We start from the raw sequence: 25280 nt of genomic DNA, 5'->3' as shown, positions 1-25280 counted from the left end.
AAGTGTGTAAATTATAGACATTTTAGCATACATAGAAGGCATATTTCATCTCACTTTGGCTTCAATTATCCTCACTAGGTACTTATATATTTTTTATTATGGAATAACTCACCATAGTGGTCTTCAATTTATTTTTCTTATGATTCAATTCTAGCTGTCAGTTTTAGGTGTAAATTGGGTAGCTTTAAAAAACAACAACAACTTTTATTCTCAACCCTCCTAACTGCTTTGAATGTTAAGCCTTCTGAATATTTAGAAGGATTTTATATCTTTAATGTTTTAATTTAATGAAAATAAACAAAGTTGTTTTTGTGTGAAACAAAAAATAATATTTGTGCTTTGAAGAATCTGACAGTCATAAAACATGGCTCTCATCCATTTCAGCTGACTTTATCATCGTTGGGCTGTGTTTATAAACATTAAAGGTAACTCTTTCACACTTACAATATTGAGATAGCCATAAAAGAATGAGGTTTATCAAAATTCCTATTTGATGCTTCTACATCATTCCCAGAGACACATTTCTACACTTAATTCTACTTATAAAACCGTGGGGTATATATCCCATAATCTTATTTTGTAAAGGCACCTGTAGTTTCAAAGTAAATGAATACATTTTCAGAAATTAAAAAATATCTTTGCCATAGTTTGAATAGAACTAAAGCATATAAATGACCTTTGACTAATTAATGACACTTAAAGTTTAGTCAAAGAACCCACTGAAACTCTAAAGAGCAGGATCATACTGTCTGTTGCCATAATTTTGAAACTTTTTATTATTCTACTAGAGGCCTGGTGCATGGACTCATGCACCGGTGGGGTCCCTTGGCCTGGCCTGTGGATATCGGGCTGGAACTGGCTCTCCAAAATCCCCTGAGGCATCTGGATTGCAAGAGGGTGCAGGCCAAGTCTAGGGACCCCACTGGTGCATGATCAGGGCCTGGGTCAGACTATGGGAAGGCTATGTAAGTTTAGGAACCTATATAGTGATATAGTGTATATTCCTAAAATATAGTGTTATATAAATAAAACAATGCAAGATGCAGATTGATGCAGCCCCCATGGAAAACAGTATGGAGTTTCCTCAACAAATTAAATATGGAATTACCATTTGACCCAGTGATCCCACTTCTAGAAATATATCCTAAGAAACCTGAAACACTAATCAGATAGAATATATGCACCCCAGTGTTCAGAGCAGCACAATTTATAATAACTAAGATCTGGAAACAGCCTAAGTGCCCATCAGTAGATGAGCGGGTAAAAATGCTGTGGTACATTAGCACCAAGGACTACTATGCAGCAATAAAAAAGAAGGATCTCTTACCCTTTGAGACAGCATGGAGTGATCTAGAGAGTATTATGCTAAGCAAAATAAGCCAGTCATAGAAAGACAAGTGTCACATGATCTCACTCATATGTGGAATCTAGTGAACAAAATAAACTGCCTAACAAAATAGATCCAGAGACATGGAAGCATGGAACAGACTGGTGAATCTTAGGAGGAAGGCAGCAGTGGGTGGGTAGAGAGTAACCAAAGAACTTACATGTATAGCTGTATAACCCATGGACAAAGAAAATAATGTGGTGAAGGCCTGGTAGAAAAGGAATAGATGGTTATTGAAGGGGCTTAATAGGGGAGAGAAAAAGGGGACATATATAATAGTTTCAACAATAAAAATAAATACGTAAATAAATAAATCACTGTAAATTTAATGGATTTCATAAAATATTCCTTAATTTATAGATAAAGTAACAACTTTGAAGTTGGAAAACCTGTGTTTGCATTCACCACTAATTGGCAGCATAACTCTGGATATGTATGTCAATTAACTTTATGGACTTAATTTTCATCACGTATAAAAGGAGACAAAACCAACATTATGGAATAATAGTAATTTCTGAATTATGAAATAGATGATTTGAAATCTAGAAAACTCTAAAAAAATGATTTTTACTAAGAATTTCACAAAAGAGAGCAGTGTTTAAGCATTAAGTCAATAAGTCTTCCCGTTGGGCTCAGTGCCAAATTAAATTTAGCATGTATGTATATGTGTGTATATATGTGTTTCTACACCATTAGTATTTCTATTTTTAAATCTTGAGCAAGATTTTAGCAGTACTTTCTTTTTTATCTCTACGCCACAAATTCTAATAAGGTTTAACAATGTCTCAGAGTACCAAAGTGACAGTTATTTCATTACTAGAGGCCTGGTGGATGAAAATTCATACACAATCCAGAAGCCCTCAGAGGTAGGAGGTGACCTGACTATCAGGGAAAGGCTACACCCCCATCATACCTCTGCTGCTGCCACTGCCGGCAGTGCAAGCCTCAGCTGACCCTGGTTATGGAGCCTCTGGTAGCCTTAGGCAGCTGGGCAACCAACATCGAGGCTTGCCTGAACCTTAGGCCAGCTCTGGGCAGCTAGAGGGCCGAGGGCGCGTCCGACCACACTGTGTGCCTGCTGCCCCTCCTACTGGGCTGAAAGGACTGTGGGACTCCAACAGCAGGTGCAAGGAGTGGCTGGACCCACCTGAGGGCAGATCCAGCCACACTGCATGCCTACCACCCACCTGGCAGGGCTGAAAAGACTGAGGGACTCTGGCAGGGCTGAGGGGACTGGATGTCACCATGTGGTAGCAATGGGTTCTGCCATCTTTGTGATAGTATGGTGGTCAATTTGCATTGCCCCTCTTTATTAGATAGGATATCTTCTATGATGTAACTAATTATTTTTCAATATCTAAGCATTCAGAGACTCTAAAAAATCTAAAGCAATAGTTTTCTTTCATTCTTTTTTACTTTCCATTAATTAATGATTAACATTAACTATGCTTACCTGAAAAATTACTAGCAAGTACAAATTCAGAAAAAAAAAACCCATAAAAATAACATTTGTAAGCCATAATAAATTTCTGCTACAAAAAAATAGTCATTTCAAATGTATATTCTTACAGTAATGTAAACAAAACCTATGCTCTCTATTGAAGATATAAAGAGGAAGTAATTTTTAATAAAGAGAAACAGAAATTCCAAAAAAAAAAAGTATCTCTTAAAATACTGTTCTTAAAGATGTTTCAAATTTGCCACAGAACTATTGACTCTCTTCATAGAACACTTTAAATTTTTGTATAAGTAGAGAATAAAGATGGGAAAATAAAAAGTAATATGATTTGGATTGAATATTTATTTGCTTAATAATGAACATGGAATTTTTAAACTAAACTTGAAGAGGTCTGTAAGTCATTTATGACTGAGTTTTATAACAGCAGTAGTTCTTTTTCAAAAATTTTTAAATGTTTGTGATATGTATGATACTTCAGTAAATGCTAATTGTGTGTGTGGTGGTGGTGGTGGGAGGGGAGGAACTATATTTGTGATTGACACAACAGAATCTCCAAATAGTACATTTACTTCTTCAGTTGCAAATTTAAACATTAGGCAAGAGGAATAAAATTGTCTTTTTGTTTTATTTTATACTAATAGCTTTGTGCATGAATCCGTGTGCCAATAGCTCATCAATAGCTCACTGTCACCCTCAGTAGCTCTCCTCCCACTACCCTGCCCTTCTGTAGCTCCCTCCACCCTCCATGCCCCCTCATAGCTTGCTGCCCTGCCCCCTCCGGCAGCTCTGCACCACCTGCTTGTAGCTCTCTGCCCCATCCTCCTACTGATCCATGATCTGGTCGTTACAGTCTGTTGTTCTGCTTCATGGTGTAATGACCATTTGCATATTACATCTTCATTATATAGGACTAGAGGCCCCATACATGAAATTTGTGCACTGGGGCCGGGGGTAGGGGTTGTCCCTCAGCCCAGCCTGCTCCCTCACCAATCTGGGACTCCTCCAGGCAGTTGGATATGCCTCTCACAATCCAGGACTGCTGCCTCCCAACTGCTCACCTGCCTGCCTTCCTGATTGACCCTAACCACTTCTGCATGCCAGCCAGATCACTCCCTAACCACTTCCATGCCAGCCTGATTGATGTCTAACTGCTCCCCTGCCAGCCTGTTTGCCCCCAACTTCCCTCCTCTGCCAGCCTGGTCATCCCTAACTGCCCTCCCATGTAGAGTTGATCGTCTCCAACTGCCCTTCCTTGCAGGCCTGGTCACTCTCAACTGCCCTCCTTTGCAGGCCTGGTGCCTCCCAACTGCCCTCCCCTACTTGCCTGATCACCCACAACTGTCTTCCCTTGAGTGCCTGGTTGCCGTCCCCTGCTGGCCATCTTGTGGTGGCCATCTTGTGTCCACATAGGGGCAGGATTTTTGACCACATGGGGCAGCCATATTGTGTATTGGAGTGATGATCAATCTGCATATTACACTTTTATTACATAGGTTAGAGGCCTGGTGCACGGGTGGGGGCCAGCTGGTTTGCCCTGAAGGGTGTCCTGGATCAGGGTGGGGGTTCCCTTGGGGCATGGAGTGACCTGAATGAGGGGCCTGTTTTTTATTTGCAGGCCAGCCATGGCCCCCAGTGACCCAAGCGGAAGATGCCCTAGAATCTGGGATGTATTTACTTTCTACAATTGAAACTTTGTAGCCCGGAGTGGAGCCAAGCCTCCTGTTCACTCCATGGCCGTTTCTGTTCGAATTTGTTTACCTTCTATAATTGAAACTTTGTAGCCTGGAGTGGAGGTTTAGGCCTGCTAGGGCAGGAGGAAAGCTTGGCTTCTTCCTTTGCCAGAGAAACCCAAGCCTCTGTGGCCACAGCCATCTTGGTTGGGGTTAATTTGCATATACACTCTGATTTGCTGGTGGGTGTGGCTTGTGGAGTGGAGTGGTGGTTAATTTGCATATTACCTATTTATTATATAGGATGGGTTAAAAATGGCCCAGCCATACTCAATAGCTATTTATTGCTAGGAAATAACCAAGTAAGTTTATTACAATTTGAAAAGTTATGATTTTTTTTTTGTGGGGAAATGGGTAATATTGAAATAATTTAAAATTATAAGGTTGCCCTAGCCAATTTGCCTCAGTGGATAGAGCATTGGCCTTCAGACTGAAGGGTTCTGTGTTTGATTCCAGTCAAGAGTATGTGCAGGGGTTTAGGGCTGGTTCCCTGGCAGGGGGTGTGCAGGAGGCAGCCAATCAATGATTCTGGTTATTGATGTTTCTCCCTCTTTCTCCCTCTTTCTCTGAAATCAATTAAAATATTATAAGGTCAAACAATTTAAGCAGAAAGTGTTCTAGTTAACTGTAAGCCTAAATTAACAAAATCTCATTTTATACTATTATCAAACTAATCATTTCAATACATATGTTCAAATAACTTGCTGTTGTTTTTTTGTTTGTTTGTTTTTACCAAAATAGAGTATTGCTTGTTGGTTTATTGACTATTTATCTGAAGTATCTAGAAACATCCATTAAAATGATTGATGCTAAACATGTTGTTACAGACCTTTCACACATTCAGAGATAGAAAATGCATTAAATTCAATAAAGTAGCACTCTGTATGAAGTCTATGATAAAATGTGGAGATAGATTTATTTGTGATATGGATTATTTGTAATACATTTTAAATACTATTGGTGAATACTTTAAACAGTATAATTATTAGCTCTTAGATTTTGTGTTCCCAACAGGCCTCTCTTAACTGCAATGAATTAGATTGTAGTTATATGAACACAATTACTGGACCATGGCATGGTTTGTTTGGTAAGCTCAGCCATCTTATCTGATTTGAATTACTCCACAGTCACTCTAATCAATTCAGCTGCGATCAGTGGTTAAATATAGCTGGGGAAAAATCAACCATGAAACAGTCAATTTAGAGACTATCTAAAAATACAGACATACTGTGAGGAAAATACATTCTAATGATAACAAAAAATGAATAAAACAGCTGAAAATAAGTTGGGGTGAAATACACATTAATTTAACACTAGAAATCCTCTAAATATTTTAGGGATGTAAGAAGCAATTTCTCAGCGTAATGTGCATCTTTAATTCTCTTCTTTCGTTATATATATTTTTGTAGAAACAAGAGAAATAAATTTATACATAAATTTTCTCTAAAATATCCTCTATTTACACCATCTATTCACTCTATTCTTCATTCAAAGAGTAATGAAAAGCATAATCCTCTGCTAAATTTGCTGTGGAAAATCCCATTGCATCTCAAAGCAGTAATCTTTCTAGTCAAAAGATAACATTTTTAAAGGTTGAATTGGACCCCTGTGTTTTCCTTAACTAGACACCTGAGAATGAAAGACACAACTGTCAAGATGTCTCCTGACTGTCACTATGGGAAACTTAATCCATTTATACACTAGTGTGATGTTCTACTGGCAAGAAGCCAGAACATACTCATAAAATGCTTAAATTCTTTATTAAAATTTCTGTTTCTTCCCTTCAAAAAAAATAAATCAAAGAAATATGTTTAGTACAGATTTATGTTTTGAAGAGTGAGAAAGTGACCTTTTTTATTTTTATTTTTATTTTATTTTATAAATTAGGCAAGTAAAGAAGCATAGGACAAGTTAGATAATTCTCACTACATTCAAATAAAATAAAAAATACATATTGGAACAAGGTAAACATGCATGCATTTTTAAGATAAATTATTTTAAGTAGGTTCTATGTAATGAAGTGAATTTGTTTAGAATCCAAGACACACATAAAACCAAAGAACAGTTAAATGACCGAATTTCAAATAATTAGCTTCAGAATAAAAAGGTGTAAGGGACATCAAACTAAGTTTGGAATTATTATTACAGCACTTCCCTTCTCTTTAAGAGCATATAAAACATTTGAAAACTAATTAAAGGATATTTATTCTTTTTGTAGAGAACAAAACCTATTCCTATAAAAGAGATGAGACTCTGAAGAGACTCAAGATCAAATCTAGCATCAATGACTTTAGAATGAAAATCTATCCTAGCCCTAACCGGTTTGGCTTAGTGGATAGAGCTTAGGCCTGTGGACTTAGGGGTCCCAGGTTCAATTCCGATCAGGCGCATGTACCTTGGTTGCAGGCACATTCCAGTAGGGGGTGTGCAGGAGGCAGTTGATCGATGTTTCTCTCTCATCAATGTTTCTAACTTTCTATCCCTCTCCCTTCCTCTCTGTAAAAAAAAAAAAAAAATAAAAAAAATAATAATAATAAAGTAAATTTTAAAACATCTAGATGTATTTAGGTCTATATTTATTATGTTTATTAAATATATGGACACATATATTTAATAAACATATTAATACTCATGTTTTAGACACACACATATATGTTAATATTCCTTTGTACTAATGGAGTGAACTACTGTCATCAATTTTTTCCAACTATTATTGAGAAATTTGCTTTGGTTTCTCAAAAATCAATAAAGAAATGAGAAATGTTTCTTAACTAGCAGGGACTGACATTATAGGGTTTTTTTTTATTGAGTACCACCTGACAACTAGATAAAAAGCAACAATGAACTCCTCCTGTGGTAAGTACTATATCAACTGAAAAATATTTACTGTTCCTATTAAAAATGAATTAACCCAGGCAGCCTTTTAATTGAAATCTTTATCACATTTCCTTCCTATTTAAATGCAAATGTAAAATCCTTTTACAAACTAATAAAAATCAGAAACTAAAAAGTGAACTGAAACTTGTAGTTGGCCCTAAAATAAATTCAGTTCCAACATACAAATGAAATAGTAAAAGTTTTAAAGTGGCTTTTATAGAATTCAATATAACTTGGCTATTATTTTTAAAAATTTCTAAAATAATTGCTCATTTCAAGTGTTAAATTTTATTTTTATGTCAACTTGTATTTCAAATAAATGTTCTACTTTCTTAGAATAGTAGAAAATTATATTTTGTCTTTGATAAATTACTGTTAACATCACTCTAATTCATTATGTGATAAAACTTTTTTTCTACATGGAATATTAATAAATTCTTACACTGTGAATACAACATTGCATATTTAGGCACAAGCGAACAATGCATACACTAGGCATTGGGATCACTGGATATGGCATAAGCCAAGATATGAAAGAGAAAGAAAATTTGAAATCATTTTATGACTCCTATTGCAAGGAAAGAACCAGGGTGCATTGCTTGGAATTGATAATTTGGGGGTTATATCTGGCAATGCAAAATCTTCATATGGGTTTTTAACCTTTATGGACTTGTTACTGCTTTTTAAAAATGTCTAATATATAGGACCCTCGGGAGCTACAGCTCTTATAAGTATATGTTCCTTATGAAGTTTTATGAAAGTGTATGTTTGTTATCTAAGTAACCAGGTTTGGTGGGGGACAATCTGGAACCAGATGTCAGCCCTCTTACCTTTGGGTTATATGTCCTGTGGAATTGGACTCAGTGTATACTTTTAAGGTACTTAGTTGATTTAGTGTTTAATTGTATACACTGTATTATAAATTTCCTTTGAACTTTTGTCCACGTTTTAACCTCCAAAGATCTGAATTAAATGCCCTTACCTATTAGGGAGAGACTATTCATGGAGCTTGGTATGTAAGTATGTATTACTTACTAGAAACATATCTCTTAATCACTCTACTTTTTCTACTTCTCATACACACTTCACAATAGTTAATGTAAAATCTGCATAGAGCTCTTAGAATATACTTTTTTTTTTCTAAATTATCCTCCGTTATTGAGAAATTGGCACCAATAGACCTAAATCATTACTTATACCGAAGGTATTGAATTTAAAAAATAGATACAGGTGGCTGCTGCCCTTTCCCCCTCCACGCTCCCAGGCACGGTCTCCTTGCCTCTCTCTTTCTCATGAGATCCAAGGGCCCTTCTTTTTCCTCTGCAGCTTGTTTCCTCAGTTCATTTCTTCTGTGGCTCACTTTTTCAACCTCTGTGACTTCCTAATAAACTTTCTCTTACAGAAAGAAATAGATATGTGTTTAATACATATTAATTGCAAAATGCTTACAGGACACATTTGTATACATCAGGTTACCCAGCATTGGAAACCTTACCCTGACTTTGTGGCATTTCTCTATTTATCAGTCTTGATGAACAGCCTCAGCAAACTCCTTTGCAGCCAGGGTATAGGGGTATAACCAATGCTCGGCTTACCTGCCACTCTAATTTTGAATTAGAACACAAGAAGCAGGGCCTGCACTTGGGCTACAGGGCTGCATTGTGATACCCAGGATTTTAAGACAGAAGAGTCTGCAGGGACAACTATGTAGGACCAGAGCCAGCCATGCTAGGGAAGACCTGAAGATGCTACTGTCCAATGGATCTGAGCAGTGTCCTCTCTGAGAAAGGTCTAGGGTGTGATTTGGACAGCAGTTCCAGACGCATAGCCTGCTTATGTGCCTGCCCATTTTTCTGAGTCCCGTGCTCTGGATTTGTAGCAATTCAATGACATCCCCACGATTCCTTTCAATAAATTTACTTTCTGAATAAATCACCGAGATGATATTCATTTCTTGCAAATTAGAAATTTGACAAACGTAATGCATGATAAATAATTTAAATCATTGTTCAAAGTTCTCAAGTAAAAACTGCTTTAAAATGCAGAGAGGAAGAACGTGGTTTTAAATTTAGCACAACACAACTTAGTTGGAAATTAGAAAAATAATTATTTGATGGAAATCACTCTAAGTCCTGGAAGACTTTGCCATCCATGTACTAACATGGCTTAATTTAACGCTGATCGTTTGCTCCTTAATAATGCAAGAGGGTTGGCAAGACACAGCTAACAATACTAACTCCTCTATTCATGAGTTGCATCATGGAGTAGGTCAGAGACTCTTTTCCTCAACATTTTAAAAGATTCCATAATCCTGCTGCTTGGGTATACGAGATGTTGCAGTCTGGGTCTGGAAGAACATTCCTGGACCCTGTTGAGCTTTGTGATTCTCTAAGAATCTGCTTTCCAGAGACCACTGGATAGTGTTGCTGAGTCCATTCCCAAGTTCTGCAATTAGCAAGGACCAAAAAGTTAAGTAAAAGATGAGCTCTCATGATTGTGAGGTCAATGGAAAAATAGATATGTGTGTTTTTCTGTTGGTATGACGAGTTACAGGAAGCACAATGTGATATAATCATCTTAAAAGATTCTCTTTATATGTGTTGTATTTGTTGTATTGTCTGTGTTGTATTTTCTATAAAATCTCTATCTCATGTATTCTAGTTTTTTTTTTTGTTTTTTTTTTTGCTTTATTTTCTCATCTTGAATTGTCAGCTTCTCCATTAACTTTCGGGAAAACTATATATATGTGAAATAAAGTGTTTTGGATCTTGTATTTCTAAAAATGCCTGTATTTTATCTTTTTTTCCACTTAATTATTTAGCTGGGTATCTTCTGAGATGAAAAGAAAACTGTTTGTTATAGACATTTCCAGGACATATTAAGAGAAAAATAATACTCTGATCTCCCCGTGCCCATCACCCAGCTTATAAGCTTTAGAACCAACGCATCAACTTTCAGATATACTTGTTTCATCTATTCATATGCGTGCGTGCGTGCGTGCATGTGTGTGTGTGTGTGTGTGTGTGTATTTTCAGGAGAGGGGGGAATAACAAAGATTTACGTTTTTTTTATTGATTTTTAGAGAGAGAAATGGAGGTAGAGAGAAGAGAATCATTGATTTATTGTTACACTCATTCTTTGGTTAATTCTTACATATATTCTGACCAGAGATCGAAGCTGCAAACTTGGCATTTTGAGTGGACACTCTAACAGAGATACTTGGCTAGAGCAATACAGGAAGATTTTAAAGCAAATTCCCAAAATTTGATGGCTATTATAAGTATGTCATTATGTAACTATACTAGATAAGAGCTATTTTTAAAAATATAATTTAATTGACTTCAGAGAGGAAGGGAGAGGGAGAGAGCTGGAAACATGAGTGGAGAGAGAGAGTCATTGATCAGCTACCTCCTGTATGCCCCTATCAGGGACTGAGCCCACAACCTGGGCATGTGCCCTGACTATGGCCTCCTAATTCCTAGGTAGATGCTCAACCACTGAGCTTCACCAACTGGACAAGAAATATTTTTTTTAAGCCAAAATAACAGTGAAACAATAAGACAAATATTTTTAAATATATTTAATAACTAGGTCATGTCTAGTCTTCCTCAACTACCTCTATTTCTTTTTTAAGTTGGCTGGTGAGAATAAAGATCCAAGCAAAGAAGATGACATGATTCAGATTTCAGTATTTAACAATTCTCTTGTTATACCCATCGTCCTGGCATTGATTTTTTGAAGGAATTGATCTTTGTTGAGCTGAATTTTGCCAGTTGTGTCTGACCGACATTAACATTTCTATCACTCCACTGTCTTCATAGTTTCCATGGTTGCTCTGAGAAATTCAAAGAGCTCTTTATACACTCTATTCCAGCCCATTCCAGGGACACTGTAGAATTCTCTCTCTCTCTCTCTCTCTCTCTCTCTCTCTCTCTCTCTCTCTCTCTCTCTCTCTCTCTGTTTTGTTTTGTTCCTTTATAATAATACTAGACACCTGAAGCATGAAATTCGGGCAAGGGGCTCAGCCCTTGCAGCCGCAGTGACTGCCTTGGCCCTCACAGTCCTGGCTTCATCTGAAAGGTCATCTGCACGGATGTCCAGAAGGTGGTTCGATGTCCAGTCTAATTAGCATATTATGTTTTTATTTTTATAGACTAGAGCCTGGTGCATGGATTCACCCATGGGTGGGGATCCCTCAGCTTGGCCTGCACCCTCTCACGATCTGGGACCCCTCAGGATGTCGGATTGCAGGGTTTCAGTCCAGCTTCGGTGATCAGGTTGAAACCTGCCAGCCCAACATCCTCCCACGGAATGTAGCAGTGCTGAAGAGTCAGGGACCAGGCACAACTCTGCTGTCGCTCATCCCAGCCCCATTGCGCTTGCTGCCGCTGCCCGGTAGCACTGTAGCTGTGCGCACCAGTCCTGAGCCTGGCTTCTGGCTGAGCAGTGCTCCCACTGTGGAAGCGCACTGACCACCAGGGGGCAGCTCCTGCATTTAGCATGTGTCCCCTGGTGGTCAGTGTGCTTCATAGCAACTGGGTCATTCCAATTGTTTGGTTGTATTGATTGTAATGGTTGCTTAGGCATACACACACACACACACACACACACACACACACACGCACACACACGAGACCAGCTGCATGAAATTCGTGCACTGGGGGTGGGGGGGAATGTCTCTCAGCCCAGCCTGCACCCTGCACCCTTTCCAATCTGGGACCCCTTGGGGATGTCCAACTGCCTGTTTAGGCCTGATCCCAGAATTGGGGCTAAACCGGCAGTTGGACATCCCTCTCATAATCTGGGACTGCTGGCTTCCAACTGCTCGCCTGCCTGCCAACCTGATCACCCCTAACCACTCACCTGCCAGCCCGATCACCCCCAATTGCCCTCCTCTGAAGGCCCAATCATCCCCAACTGCCCTTCCCTGCAGGACCAGTCTCCCCTAACTGCCCTCCCCTGTGGTCTAATCGCCCACAACTAACCTCTCCTGATGGCCTTCTTGTGGTGACCATCTTTAACCACATGGGGTGGCCATTTTGTGTGAGGGCATGAAGGTCATTTTGCATATTACCTCTTATATAGGATAGGTTGGCTTGGTTCTATTTTCACATATTTTGCTAGGCACTCTATTGGCTTTTGTAATATGAAATTTTTTTCTTGAATATTTTATTGATGATTCCCTCTTTCTATTTGTTTCTCAGTTCTATTTTATTGGGGGAAACTTCATAAATTTGTATGTTGGACCGTCTAGTAATTGACCATATTTTCTGTAATCTCTCTTTCCATATATTTTCCTTTTTGAAGTTTTGTTAGAGAAGTGTCCCCAACTGTTTTTTAAAAATTCCTAATGAGTTTTCTTTCAGGCTAGCATTGTTTTAATTTCAGGAATTCTTTATTTTTTCTTTTTCATGACATTCTCTCTCTCTTTTTTTAAATGCATATAATACCTTCCTTTTTATTTTGAAAATATTAATGGTTATTTATTTCCCTTGTCGTTTAATAGTGTCTGACTCATCCAAGATTTTAAAAAATATATCCTCATATTTATTGTTGATGCTAGAGAGTTTTTGTGTATATCTGTTTGGCCCTAATTTTCTTCTAAAGTGACAGAACAGCTAACTATAAACTATTGTTTTGTGGTTCTGTTGTTTAATTGTGTTACTCCACTCTCCTTGCTGCCAGTTTAAGATTCAGCTCTCAGATATTCTGTGTCAGTCACATCTATCATCATTCCAGATTTTAAAACTGTCCTTGCTGTATTATCTTTCCCTATTTTCTTTATCCTTGTGGGTTTATGAGTCTTTCAAAATCCTTTTGTTCTTTTTAGTGGAAAGCAAAAATTAATGTGTTTATTCAACTCATCATCTTTATTCATATGTCCTTGGCCTCATTCTCATATGTGAAATTTTAAGTTTACTATGCATTTTAGTTAATATATATATATATATATATATATATATATATATGTATGTATATATATAATTCATAGATGGATTAAGTGGAAATCATTTTTCCCCCAAAAATTATCTCATAGTTTTACAATACTTAATTTTTAAATATTCTCTAATATGTCTAACTAGAGGCCGGATGCATGAAGATTTGTGCAAAAATGGGCCTTCCTTCCTCTGGCTGCTGGCACTGCCTTCGCTCTGGCTGGAGCCACCTTTCTGCTCCAGCCCAGAGCCACCTTTCTAAGTTCCCATGCTGCCCAGAGGCCAGAGTGGCTGGGACAGTTCAGAATGCCTGTGTTGCCATGGTGACAAGGCAAGCATCCCACCCCCATCCCTGGCTGCTTTGTGCCTGCATATGCCAATTAACCCACCATTTTTGTTGGGTTAATTTCCATACTCACTCTTGATTGGCTGGTTGGCATCACAAAGGTATGGTCAATTTGCATCTTACTCTTTTATTAGTGTAGATGTCTTCAATAAGGATTTTTATACATATAGAAAATAAAGGAGCTCTTATTATCTCTACATAACATATTATGTTTTAAGATGTTTCCAGGGAGTCATAATAGCTGAGAAAGAGAGATTCTCTCCCCCACCCACCCATATTCGGGGTTTTATTCTTTTCTCATTCTAATGGGATCTGAACATAAACCAGACCAGGTAGGACTTTTATCTAAAGAAAAATTGTGTGTATAGTGTAACACTGCTAATTTTGCAAGTACATTTTAAAGAAGAAAGTATTGACTTTCTTAAGTCCCTGAACCTATTTACATAATATATATTTAAAACATCTCAGTGTAAAATAAATAATATTTGCATTTTTTGCTCAGAATTTTACCTTCTTGCATAATTGAGAATTGAGATAAATATCTTTGGCCTGCCCTTGATCTTGAAATTTATTTTTAAAAAAACATCTGGAGCCATTCATAAATAAGGATCTATAATATATATTCATCTAGCAAATGGATGCATGCCTGGCACTTTAAATCATTAGTGTATTGGGTTTGTCAATTGCCTTCCTACTTCTCAGTGTAGAAAAAAAAAAAAAAAAAATATATATATATATATATATATATATATATATATATATAAAACAAACATTTAGAATATGAATAGAGATTAGTAATGCAGTTATCATAACACAAATGCTGCTGCTGAGTGCTATGAAATGGAACATTTATCGTGTGTTACAAAATAACAAGGTTAGGATATATCTGAGTAATCCACAAACCATAGAAACAACCCAGTGTGGTTTTTGGATTCACTGGCTCAGGTCAATCTTGTGACTGTTCAAGTGCTTGTGTCCAAGGATGGGAAGGAGTTTTGCTCATTATAATACTAAGTGTACAAGGTGATTCCTACATCACACAGCATGCTATAAGCTGCCATATAGAAAGATATACTTATGTATAACTAGTTAAAACTGACTTATTTTTTTCTTCCTGGAAATCTAGTAAATGCTGAATAAGCCTTTTATTTGATCTTCCTTCAATGCAACGTCAGCCGCTCAATATAGACTCTATATTATAGAGGGAGCTGACAGGAAAAACATGTCAAACTCCATCCCCCAAACACTGGTGTACAGGGTTCCTGTCTAGTAAGTGTTGGTCTATTAAGGTTCTTCCTTAGACTTAAATCAACGTACTACACAGAAAGATCTTCCTCTGTGTGAATAGTTCTCTACTCTCTCAGTGAAAGCCCTGATCGCTGATTCTGTAGCTGGCCTGGTCCTGCTAAGTCCACATTGCACAGTGTGTGGCTTCTCATTCCCTGTGGCTCTTAGTGGCAACAGGAAGTGGAGGGGGAGGCAGGTATGCTGTCAAGATCGCCTTACACTCTCTCTCTCTCTCTCTCTCCTCTCCGCAAATAAGGGGCTAAATCCAACTGATACACACTGAGGTAAACAGTCAGTGACATATTTGTAGACAAATTGTCATACTGTAGATTATTCACAACACAAATTGTTTCTGATTTGTACTCATAGATCAGAGGGGGGAAAGTCTGCCAGCACTAACAGCTGCTCTCTTTTCAAGAGAAACAGGCATCTAATGAAAAAGTTAATTTAAAAATAGCGTTCTACTGTTGCTAAAATTCCTGAGGGGAAACATTTAATACTGCTCAAAACTAAAGGAAAATATATTTGTTTCAAGTTCATGTAGAAAAATCCTAGTTTCCACAGGGAATGCAATAGGTCTGCGGTTAAGCTCTTGGAATCATTTGAACTTGCTCCGTGTTGACAGAACATTTTAAAAGTAATAATAAAATAATATAATAATTGTTCAAATATTTTTCCCTATGGTTGGTCTTTTCATTCATCATATATTTAATAGTTTCCTTACAGTAAGATTTGAGCTTAAAAAACTTATGTCAATCTTCATGGAGAGTCTATTTTGCCAATTACGATACAAACATGTAGAGGATCGTTTAGAATCACCTGGAAGGCACCACTGACGCTGCTCACAGAGAGAATCTAAGATCAGGTCAGATTTCCTGAAGATTGTGGCCAATCATGTTTGCTTCAGGGGGCAACACCACGTGTAATGGCCTCCTCCAGTCTTTGGGAAATCAATCTCTACTGATATCATTGATTACAAACAGCCTTCAGGCCCCACATCCAACTTTCTAAGTCTGCTACTTTTATTCAGCTCCTTTATTCTACAGTTTATTCTGTGGATTTTTTTTTCCCCCCAAGGAAATGCCATTTTTAAAATTTTATTTATTTTGGTTTGGCTGCCAGGTGTTAACTAGCTAAATTTGAGAAATCAATTTGAACCTGTTACCTATTCATGGACAAGAGTTAGATGGTCATTTTACATTATAAACTTTTGAAACTGGAAAACAAATGTACTTTTAGTTAGTCTGGCTTGTTGGTGCTACTCCAGTCGTACTCTATAGGCTGACCTAGCCTAACCTAACCTGCCACTCTGCAGGATTAACTTTGCCTCACATTGTCTCTCTCCTTTTCTCTTTCATCATGTTAAGCTATAAAATAAAATAAAAAATCCCTGATTTGTACACATTCCCTTGGTCTGATTAGATAAACCAAATATTACAAATATAGTTAATATTTGGTAACTTATGTCTCACCTTGAGCATTGCTATTGAAAACCCATCATTTATCAATTTATCTTAATCCCATTTCCCTCTTTAATGTATTATGATGGAATAATTTATATACAGTCATTTTTGTATAATTTATATTATATAGTATTTGTTGTCTTTAGTACAATACATTAAAACTTTAAGCGTATATATGTCATGTAATGGGTTTCCCCTTAAAGAAGGAACTTACATGCTATTTAAAAGCATTTAAAATGATAAGTTCATTCTGTATTTCTTTTATTATCTTACATATTTAATCCCCAATGCAGTGTCTAATTTTTTACTTTCTGGCCAATAATTAAGAGCACAATGTTTGTCAAAATATGTCAGAACCAGAACTAGCACTGTAAAATTTTTGAATTTGTTATTCTTTGTTGTTGACAGTGATTGCATTATTTCAAAAAGTAGGCAAAAATAATCTCACTGAACTTTTGGTTTCTCCTATGTTTATTCTCATTTTTTTCTCCTCTACCAGATAGTAATAATTCCCCTCAAAATACTCTATTATTTTCAAGCTATTTTAATCTTCTTGTACAAAGTTCTTTCAGGAGAAGCACTAGTAGAGTCATTTAGTGAATGTACAATATAATGACTTAAAGATTAACTGATGAAAAATCAGGCCAGCAATATGAACTTCTTTCCTTCCCCTGTACTCTTTCCGGAGCCCGGTCCCAACCTGCTCTAGAAGCTGCTTCTACCAGGAAGTTTCATATATACACCTCCAATGTTTATTCTCTCTCTCTCTCTCTCTCTCTCTCTCTCTCTCTCTCTCTCTCTCTCTCTCTCTCTCTCATAAATGAAGGGACAGTAAAAGGGAATTTCACAATATCTCAGCAAATAGGACATCTTTAGTTTTTGCTTCCCAATTGTGATTCAGTAGCAACATAATGACTGACACGGTGCTTGAAGAGAACTCAGAAATGATTAAAATGAAGATTCTTGAGATGTGCATAGGAAAGAAGCAGAAATCAAAGCACAGATAAAAATGAGGTAAATATGATAAAAGAGTTTTATGCCAAGTGATACAGATTGAAAGAAGTAGAATTGAACAGTCTGCATCAAGGAGATGACATTTAAAATAAGTGGTGTTGGATGTGAAGACCTCCATGCCTGGCTCAAATGATCATGAGAAAGAGCATGGTCTGCTCCAGATTGGAGGTGAGATTGGTGGAATTTGGTGTACTTATGGATGTAGCATTGATAGTCTCAGAGAGTAAGGGTGAATAAAGCTAAGATAAGCTACTTATACAAATTCTGAAGTTAAATTCTGCAAAGTTTGAATTTTATCACCATATAGATGATGGAGATGTGATCCTGTATTATCCATCTGGATTCCAGAAGAATTTGTAGAAGCAGTTTAGGATACTGTTGAGCACTTGGGCTGTGAAATCAAATGGCTGAATTTGAGGAAGAGTCCTATCACTTACTGCTTGTTCAGGGTATTGGTTTAAACTGTTGAAGCCTCAATTTCTTATTTGCAAAGCAAGAATAATAATATAATTGACCTCATGTAGTCTTGTAGGAGCCAATGATATACTGTTAGAATCTGGTAATATTCTGTTTGTACCTGAAAAGTATTAAGTAAATGGTGACTGTCATTTTTTTTTTGTTCATATAAAAAATGCAGGAACAGGTTGTCATTGAATTGGATAGCTCTATTCATTTTGGAATCTAACTTGTCCATTTTGTCTGCTAGTTTTAAAGGAGCAGCAGGTTGGCTAGGAGTGTAGGTCAGAACAGAAGGTGCTTACTTCTGTCTGGCCACTAACATTCATCTTTATGGGGCAGTTATTAGTGAGTGGGCTCAGTAACAAGAAGTTAAGAGTAGAATGAAGTCTTTGTATACCAAGCTATCTATCTATCTATCTATCTATCTATCTATCTATCATCTATCTATCATCTTTCTTTTTATATATCTCCATATTTATATCCCATGCTCTCTCATTCTTGCTTTCATGACAAACCTTTATATCTCTAGTTAGTTTCTGCACTGAACTGACGTTTTACCCTCTACCCCATTTCCACTGCAATACACAAACTACTCTGTTAAAATTAAGAAATTAAAATTAATAGGACATATTGATCATTAAATCCTCTGGATATTACTTTCTTTTTAAAAAAATATATTTTATTGATTTTGTACAGAGAGGAAGGGAGAGAGATAGAGAGTTAGAAACATCGATGAGAGAGAGTCATCAATCAGCTGGCTCTTGCATACCCCCTACTGGGGATATGCCTGCAACCAAGGTACATGCCCTTGACCGGAATCGAACCCGGGACCTTTCAGTCCCCAAGCTGACGCTCTATCCATTGAGCCAAGCCAGTTTCAGCTGGATATTAATTTCAAGTACTTCTCACCTTGAACTCCACTCTAGTTGTTATTAAGCCACCCATGTATTGGGTTATTTCAAGATCCCATTAACTGTATCTTCTCTAATCTTTTTTTGGTAGAATATTATTATCACTTTAGTTTAATTGTAACACAAATTTAATCATGGCATTTTTACTCCATAAACTAATCCCTGTCTAATCTTTAGTTTCATCAACATCTCTCTCCATCTTGGTTCACTTCAGCATAGGCCACAAAGTATTCTCTGGCTTAGAGTAATGTTTATTGCCTTAGGAGGTAAATGTTTGTTCATTTGAATATCAGACCAACTAAGAGTAACTGTGTGATTTGTAAAAGGAGTATTACTCTTCTCTGAATACAGTTATGCCAGTTTGTAAAATAGTGATAATACTACCTTTATTGAAATAGTTTGTGATTATTTTAAATATGGTAAGTACCTAGAAAAGGTCCTGGCATGTTATAGACTTCTAAAATCAATAATTGAAATAATGAGTGATCTCTAAAATAAACTTAAATTGTTAGTTCCTTTATACATATCGTTGTCTAGGATGTCTTTTACCACCTTGGACATCTAATCTAACTATACTGATAAGACTCACCTGACTCTGCATCACCCCTAATTTAAATAGAATGAACATTTTAGTCTACTATTTTCTACTCTGTTATATGAGGCAATCGCTAGACAGGTGAGCAATTTAACTTATATTTGTTTAAATTATCTTACTTTAAAAAATAAACATCTTCCTTTTGGATTTAAAATATATTATTAAAAATATATACTTTAAAATTGAATTTTGGTGAAGTAAAAAAAAAAAGAGGAGTAAAAGTATCCTATGGACTTACAGTTGTACTACTCAATAAAATAAACATTGTTTCTAACACTTTTTACACTCTGGCATCTTTGCTTCACCACCTTCTATCACTAGGAAGTTCACTGAGAGGAATGGATTTATATATATAATATACTATATACTATATACTATATACTATATACTATACACTATACACTATATACTATATGATATATGATATATGATATATGATATATGATATATGATATATGATATATAATATATAATATATAATATATAATATATAATATATAATATATAATATATAATATATAATATATAATATATAATATATAATATATAATATATATATTATGGATTTCAGAAAGGAAGGGATAGGGAGAGAGAAATAGAAACAATCTTTATTTATCATTCAGAATATTACTGTGATGTGAGGATATCATTGATGGGCTACCTCCTGCACATCCCATATTGTGAATTGAGCCCGCAACCCTGGCATGTACCCTTTACTAGAATTGAACTCGGAATCATTCAGTCTGCAGGCTGACGCTCTAACCACTGGGCAAATCAGCTAGAGCAAGGGGTTTCTTTGGATATGTATTTAAAGCACAATTCCTATACCAAATTGAAGATAAGTAAATTGACTTGCCTCTAATATTATATATATATAGTGAATAGGCATTACTGATAGCATGGCTATAGGCATGTCATAGAGGTCCAGAACAGATAATGGATAGATAGATGTTTTAGTGGGATTAGGGACAGATTGTTTTGGAAATAAGTTTAGAAAAATGGTATATGATGAACAGGGCTGGCAAGGCAATTAAGAGAGTGCTCTCCTACATAGTTTGGAGACCTTACTTGCATAACTTCAAACCCCAGCTCTCCTTCCTTTTTATAAAATGAATTTATTGATTGATTTTTAGAGAGAAAGTGAGAGAGAGAGAGAGACAGAGAGAGAGAGAGAGAGAGAGAGAGAGAGAGAGAGAGAGAGAGAGAGAGAAACATCAATTTGTTTTTCCACTTATGCATTTATTTGTTGATCTTTTGTATGTGCCCTGACCAGGGATTGAACCTGAAACCTTGGTGTATCCAGATGATACTCTAACCAACGGGGATACCCAGCCAGAGCAAATCATAGATCTTCTTAATGTTTAGCTCTGTGATCTTAGAAATGTGATTTTATTACTCTGTGATTCGCTTTCCTAAACTGGCCCACCCTCAGAGCGTTGTAGCAATGTTTATTTTCATATATATATGGCTTAGGGCAGTGTTATATAAATGTTAGTGTTATTATTGGAAAAGGTGGGTAGTAAGGCAACATTTAGAGTTAGTATTCAAAGTCTTAGAGGGTTTAGAGCAATGTCATCACAGCTGTGGCTTTAGCAAAAAGAGCAAAGCAAAGACTCAACCATGAGGACTGTTGCCAAGGCCAGTTGATTTGGATAAGTACACGGAAAGAAAAAAAAAAAAAGCCTAGGTGTGAATGCTGGATCTAATCTGGATAGGACTGAGATTCCATACAGGGCACTTGTGAAAGGACAACTTTCAGGTGGGGCTTGCAATGAGGAGTGGAAAGATTTAATAACAGGGTTCTAGAAAGGCCTTTGGAGGTGATTTGAAAATATAGTCAAGAGTTAATACACTTAACTTATTTGGGGAAAATGATGCTCTGGATTTCAAACTACTTGTAAGTGAATGTTTAAAAGTAATTTTGTCACCGAAACCGGTTTGGCTCAGTGGATAGAGCGTCAGCCTGCAGACTGAAGGGTCCCAGGTTCCATTCCGGTTAAGGGTATGTACCTGGGTTGCGGCACACCCCCACTGAGAGGTGTGCAAGAGGCAGCTGATTGATGATTCTCTCTCATTGATGTTTCTAACTCTTTATCCCTCTCCTTTCCTTTCTGTAAAAAATGAATAAAATATATAAAAAATAAAATAAAATAAAATATAAACATAATTTTGTCTTGTCATGGCTGGTTGGTTAGAGCATTGCCCATAACATCAAAAAGTGGTAGTTTGATTCCCAATGAGGGCACATCCCTAGGTTTCAGCTTTGATCCCCAGTCAGAGTGTGTGAGGGAGGCAACCAATGTATGTTTCTCTCTCACATTGATGTCTGCCTCACTCTCTCTTTCTCTCTCCCACTCCTCTTCTCCCTCCCTCTCTCTAAAGAGCAACAACATAAATAAAAACTATTAAATATGATTTTATTTTAAAGTTATCTTATTTAGCACAATAAAAGTATCTACATATGGTTTCATCTTTCAGAAACAAATTATATTCCAGAGGTTTTAAAATATCCAGATAACAATTAGAATTGATAAAGAGTACTGAAGATTTAAATTACACTTTCGTAATAGCCAGTGCTCCATACCACTCTGAGCAGCTCCATGAGGTCAGGCAGGCCACGGACACCTTCAGCTTTCTGTTCCTTCATGACACCAGTCCAGATCATCTTTTGCCCTCTCACCGTCTCTCTGTGTTATAGGCTATCACACCACACCAGGCTATTTCCCATTTCTTTCTAATTATGACCATCAGATAAAATACCGTAAAGGTATGTGCAAGGAGCCAGCTGGGTGTTCAGACTCTTTATGTTTGCCCACAGCCCTGTCAGAGGACTCTCAGAGGCAGCGTGACCTTCCTCTGAAGGGCGGGAAGGGTGAAGGGAACACCTGTTTATGCCTGATGCTATTGCTACCCGGATTCCGATGGGTGGAAGAAGCAAAGCAAGAGAGGGAAAATGAGAGATTAGCCACACACAGAGTGGCTAGACCCTCTCTCTTTCTTCTCAGAGCAGTAGAGGTCGCATAAACCTGAAACTGTCACCCAAATCAGAGCTAAGAGGACAGTTCCAGGTTGCTGAAGGGAGGGAGTAGAAGGGGAGAAATGATCAGAAAGTTAACTTCTCTCTGCTGAGCACTTCGCATTTCCACACACCTAATTTTATTTAATCCACCCAGCAAAATGATGGCTATAAATTCTCTATAATGAAACATAGCTCTCTTCTTTCTCTGATTCTATAAAATACACCAAAATAATGCAAAATGCCCTGTTTTTTTTAAATTATTATTTTCTAATCCTTACCTAAAACATTTGGTTATATGTTATTATTTTCCCAAAACTTATCAAAACATTTCATTGCATTTTTGTTTTATAACATAGGATTATTTTTATTCTATAAGTGAAGAAGCACTTAGTAATTTAAAGTGTCAAATCTAAAATTAACCAAACTTTTCCCTGAGTACAGGAGGAGAAGAGGTGAGTGGGTGAACTAATTTATGAGTTAGTAATGGAACCCACACTTTAGAATTAAGAGAGAAAAAACAAAAAAACTACTCGTTGGTTCATATAGAGCATAATTGTCCTAAGATAAGCAGTAAAGCAGTGCATTAACCATAAAAAGGACAAAAGGGAGCTTTTGAATGCATACTGCTCATTCTCAGTGGTATATGTTTTCTATTATTTCTGTCCTAATATATAAAAAGCCGTGGGCCATCACGACTGAAACACCCGAGTGGGGCAGCCAGGCCTGCAGAGGGGTTAGTGAGGGACTCGACTAAACAAGTAGGCCGTGTGGGGTGACAAGACCGGCAGGGGGGTTAATGAGGGACCAAATGACTGAACAGCAGGCTGTGTGGGGAGACCATGCCAGCAAAGGCTATCACAAGGGCAGTTTGTTTGTTATCACTTCTAACCACCTCTTCCTGCTGGCAACCAAGCCAGGAGGAAGAGGTGGTTAGAAGAGATCAGACTGGCAGGCAGAAATGGTTAAAGGCAATCAGGCAGGCAGGCAGGCAAGCGATCTGTTAGGAGCTATCAGTCCCAGATTGTGAGAGGGATGTTTGACCAGCAGTCCAATATCCCCTGAGAGATCCCGGATTAAAGAGGGTGCAGGCTGGGCTCAGGGGACCCCCACCCCACACCCACTCCGTGCAAGAGTTTTGTGCACTGGGCCTCTAATATCTTTATAATTGGACTAGTATTTTCTGACATTAATAAGCATGTATCTTTGCCTGTCTGGTGTGGCTCAGCTGGTTAGGTGTCATCCTGTGCACTGAAAGGTTGCCAGTTCAATTCCCTGTCAGGGCACATACCTAGGTTATGGATTTGATCCCTGGTTGGTGTGCATGCATACAGAAGGCAATGGATCAGTGTTCCTCTCATCTTTCTCTCTCTCTTTCTTTCTCTCTCTCCTCTGTCTCTCTCTATCTCTATCTCTCTATATCCCTTCCTCCTTTTCTATCTCTAAGCATGCTCCTATGGTGAGGATTTAAAACAAAAAAGAAATAAGCATGAATTGTTTGCATTTAAATTCTAAGTGTGGCCTGGGCACTTTTAGAGGACACTTACCATGAAAGTCACATAAGTCAGCTAAACTAATTAATGTATATCAATTTTTCTTGATATCCTTCATTTCCCACCCCATCTCCTTGATGGTTAGTTATAGAATTAGAATGTTGTTATTTTACATGGTTCATATCCGGAGGCATTTATAAACTTAATTTGCTTTTCACATTCTCATATTTAAGGATGCATGTGAAGATAAAGTGGTAACACATGGTAACTTCCACCAGCCTGGAGTACCAGCTGGTGGTGTTTGGTTGTTAAATAATCATCCAGCTTTGCTTTTGTCATCTGGAAAAAAAAAGAAGGTTTAATAATGTACTGAAAATGAGAATTTTAAAAATAATAACAACAAAAAAATGTCCTTGATAATATTTACAGAGGCGTAAGATTAATCATGATGAAAATGTTTCATCTTCTCTAAAGATAGGTTACCTGATTAATAGCCAGGAAGGAATTTGCACAGCAGTTTAACAGGAGGACTGAAAAGACGCAGTTGTGGGAGGAGGTGAGATCATTAGGATGCCAGTAAAGGGTGACTTATGAGCAGCATCTGAATCACACCCACTTCAGTTATATGCCATGGGTATTTTTATAACCTTTGCCGTGTTACTCATTAAAAAAAATACAAGTTACATTTCTTTTGTTAGTTTTCTTTTCTTGCTAATGCTGTTCCAGAAGTTACATTAATCCCAATAATAATATGGCAGTTGTTGGGATAAAACTTTGAAAAGCATTTCAGAAAGTACCCACCCAACTGAGAGGAACAATGTTCAGTTTTACAAATAAGGCGGCCAAGGCGCAGGACAGTGTGTCAGTAACAATTACAGTCAGTTAACAGGTAGAGTCAGCCTGACCGGTTTCTTTCAGCAATGTCTTATAGTTTTCAGTGTACTGGTACATCCCTTCCTTTGTTAAATTTATTCCCAAATATTTTCTCCTGGTGGAATATACGTGAAGCTGGATTAGGATACTGTAATAAAGGAGAAATAAAATTCTCTTTATCTAATCTGCAGTCTTTTCACACAAACACACACTCTGTCAAATATACAGCATTTTACACCCTGAACATAAACAATGTACTTTCATTTCCCATGTCCATGAAACATGAAGACAGATCTGGCAATTCTTCATACTATCAGGGATTCTATAAAAATAGAAATATTATGTGCCATATTCCCTGGTCATAATGCAATGAAATGACAATTTGGTTTAAATTGACTTTAATGTAAACTGTGGTCTTTGAATGATAGTGATGT

This window comes from Pipistrellus hanaki (assembly GCF_964339955.1).
Source record: "Pipistrellus hanaki genome assembly, chromosome: 7".
Classification (NCBI taxonomy): Eukaryota; Metazoa; Chordata; class Mammalia; order Chiroptera; family Vespertilionidae; genus Pipistrellus; species Pipistrellus hanaki.
This window is presented reverse-complemented; position numbering follows the sequence as displayed.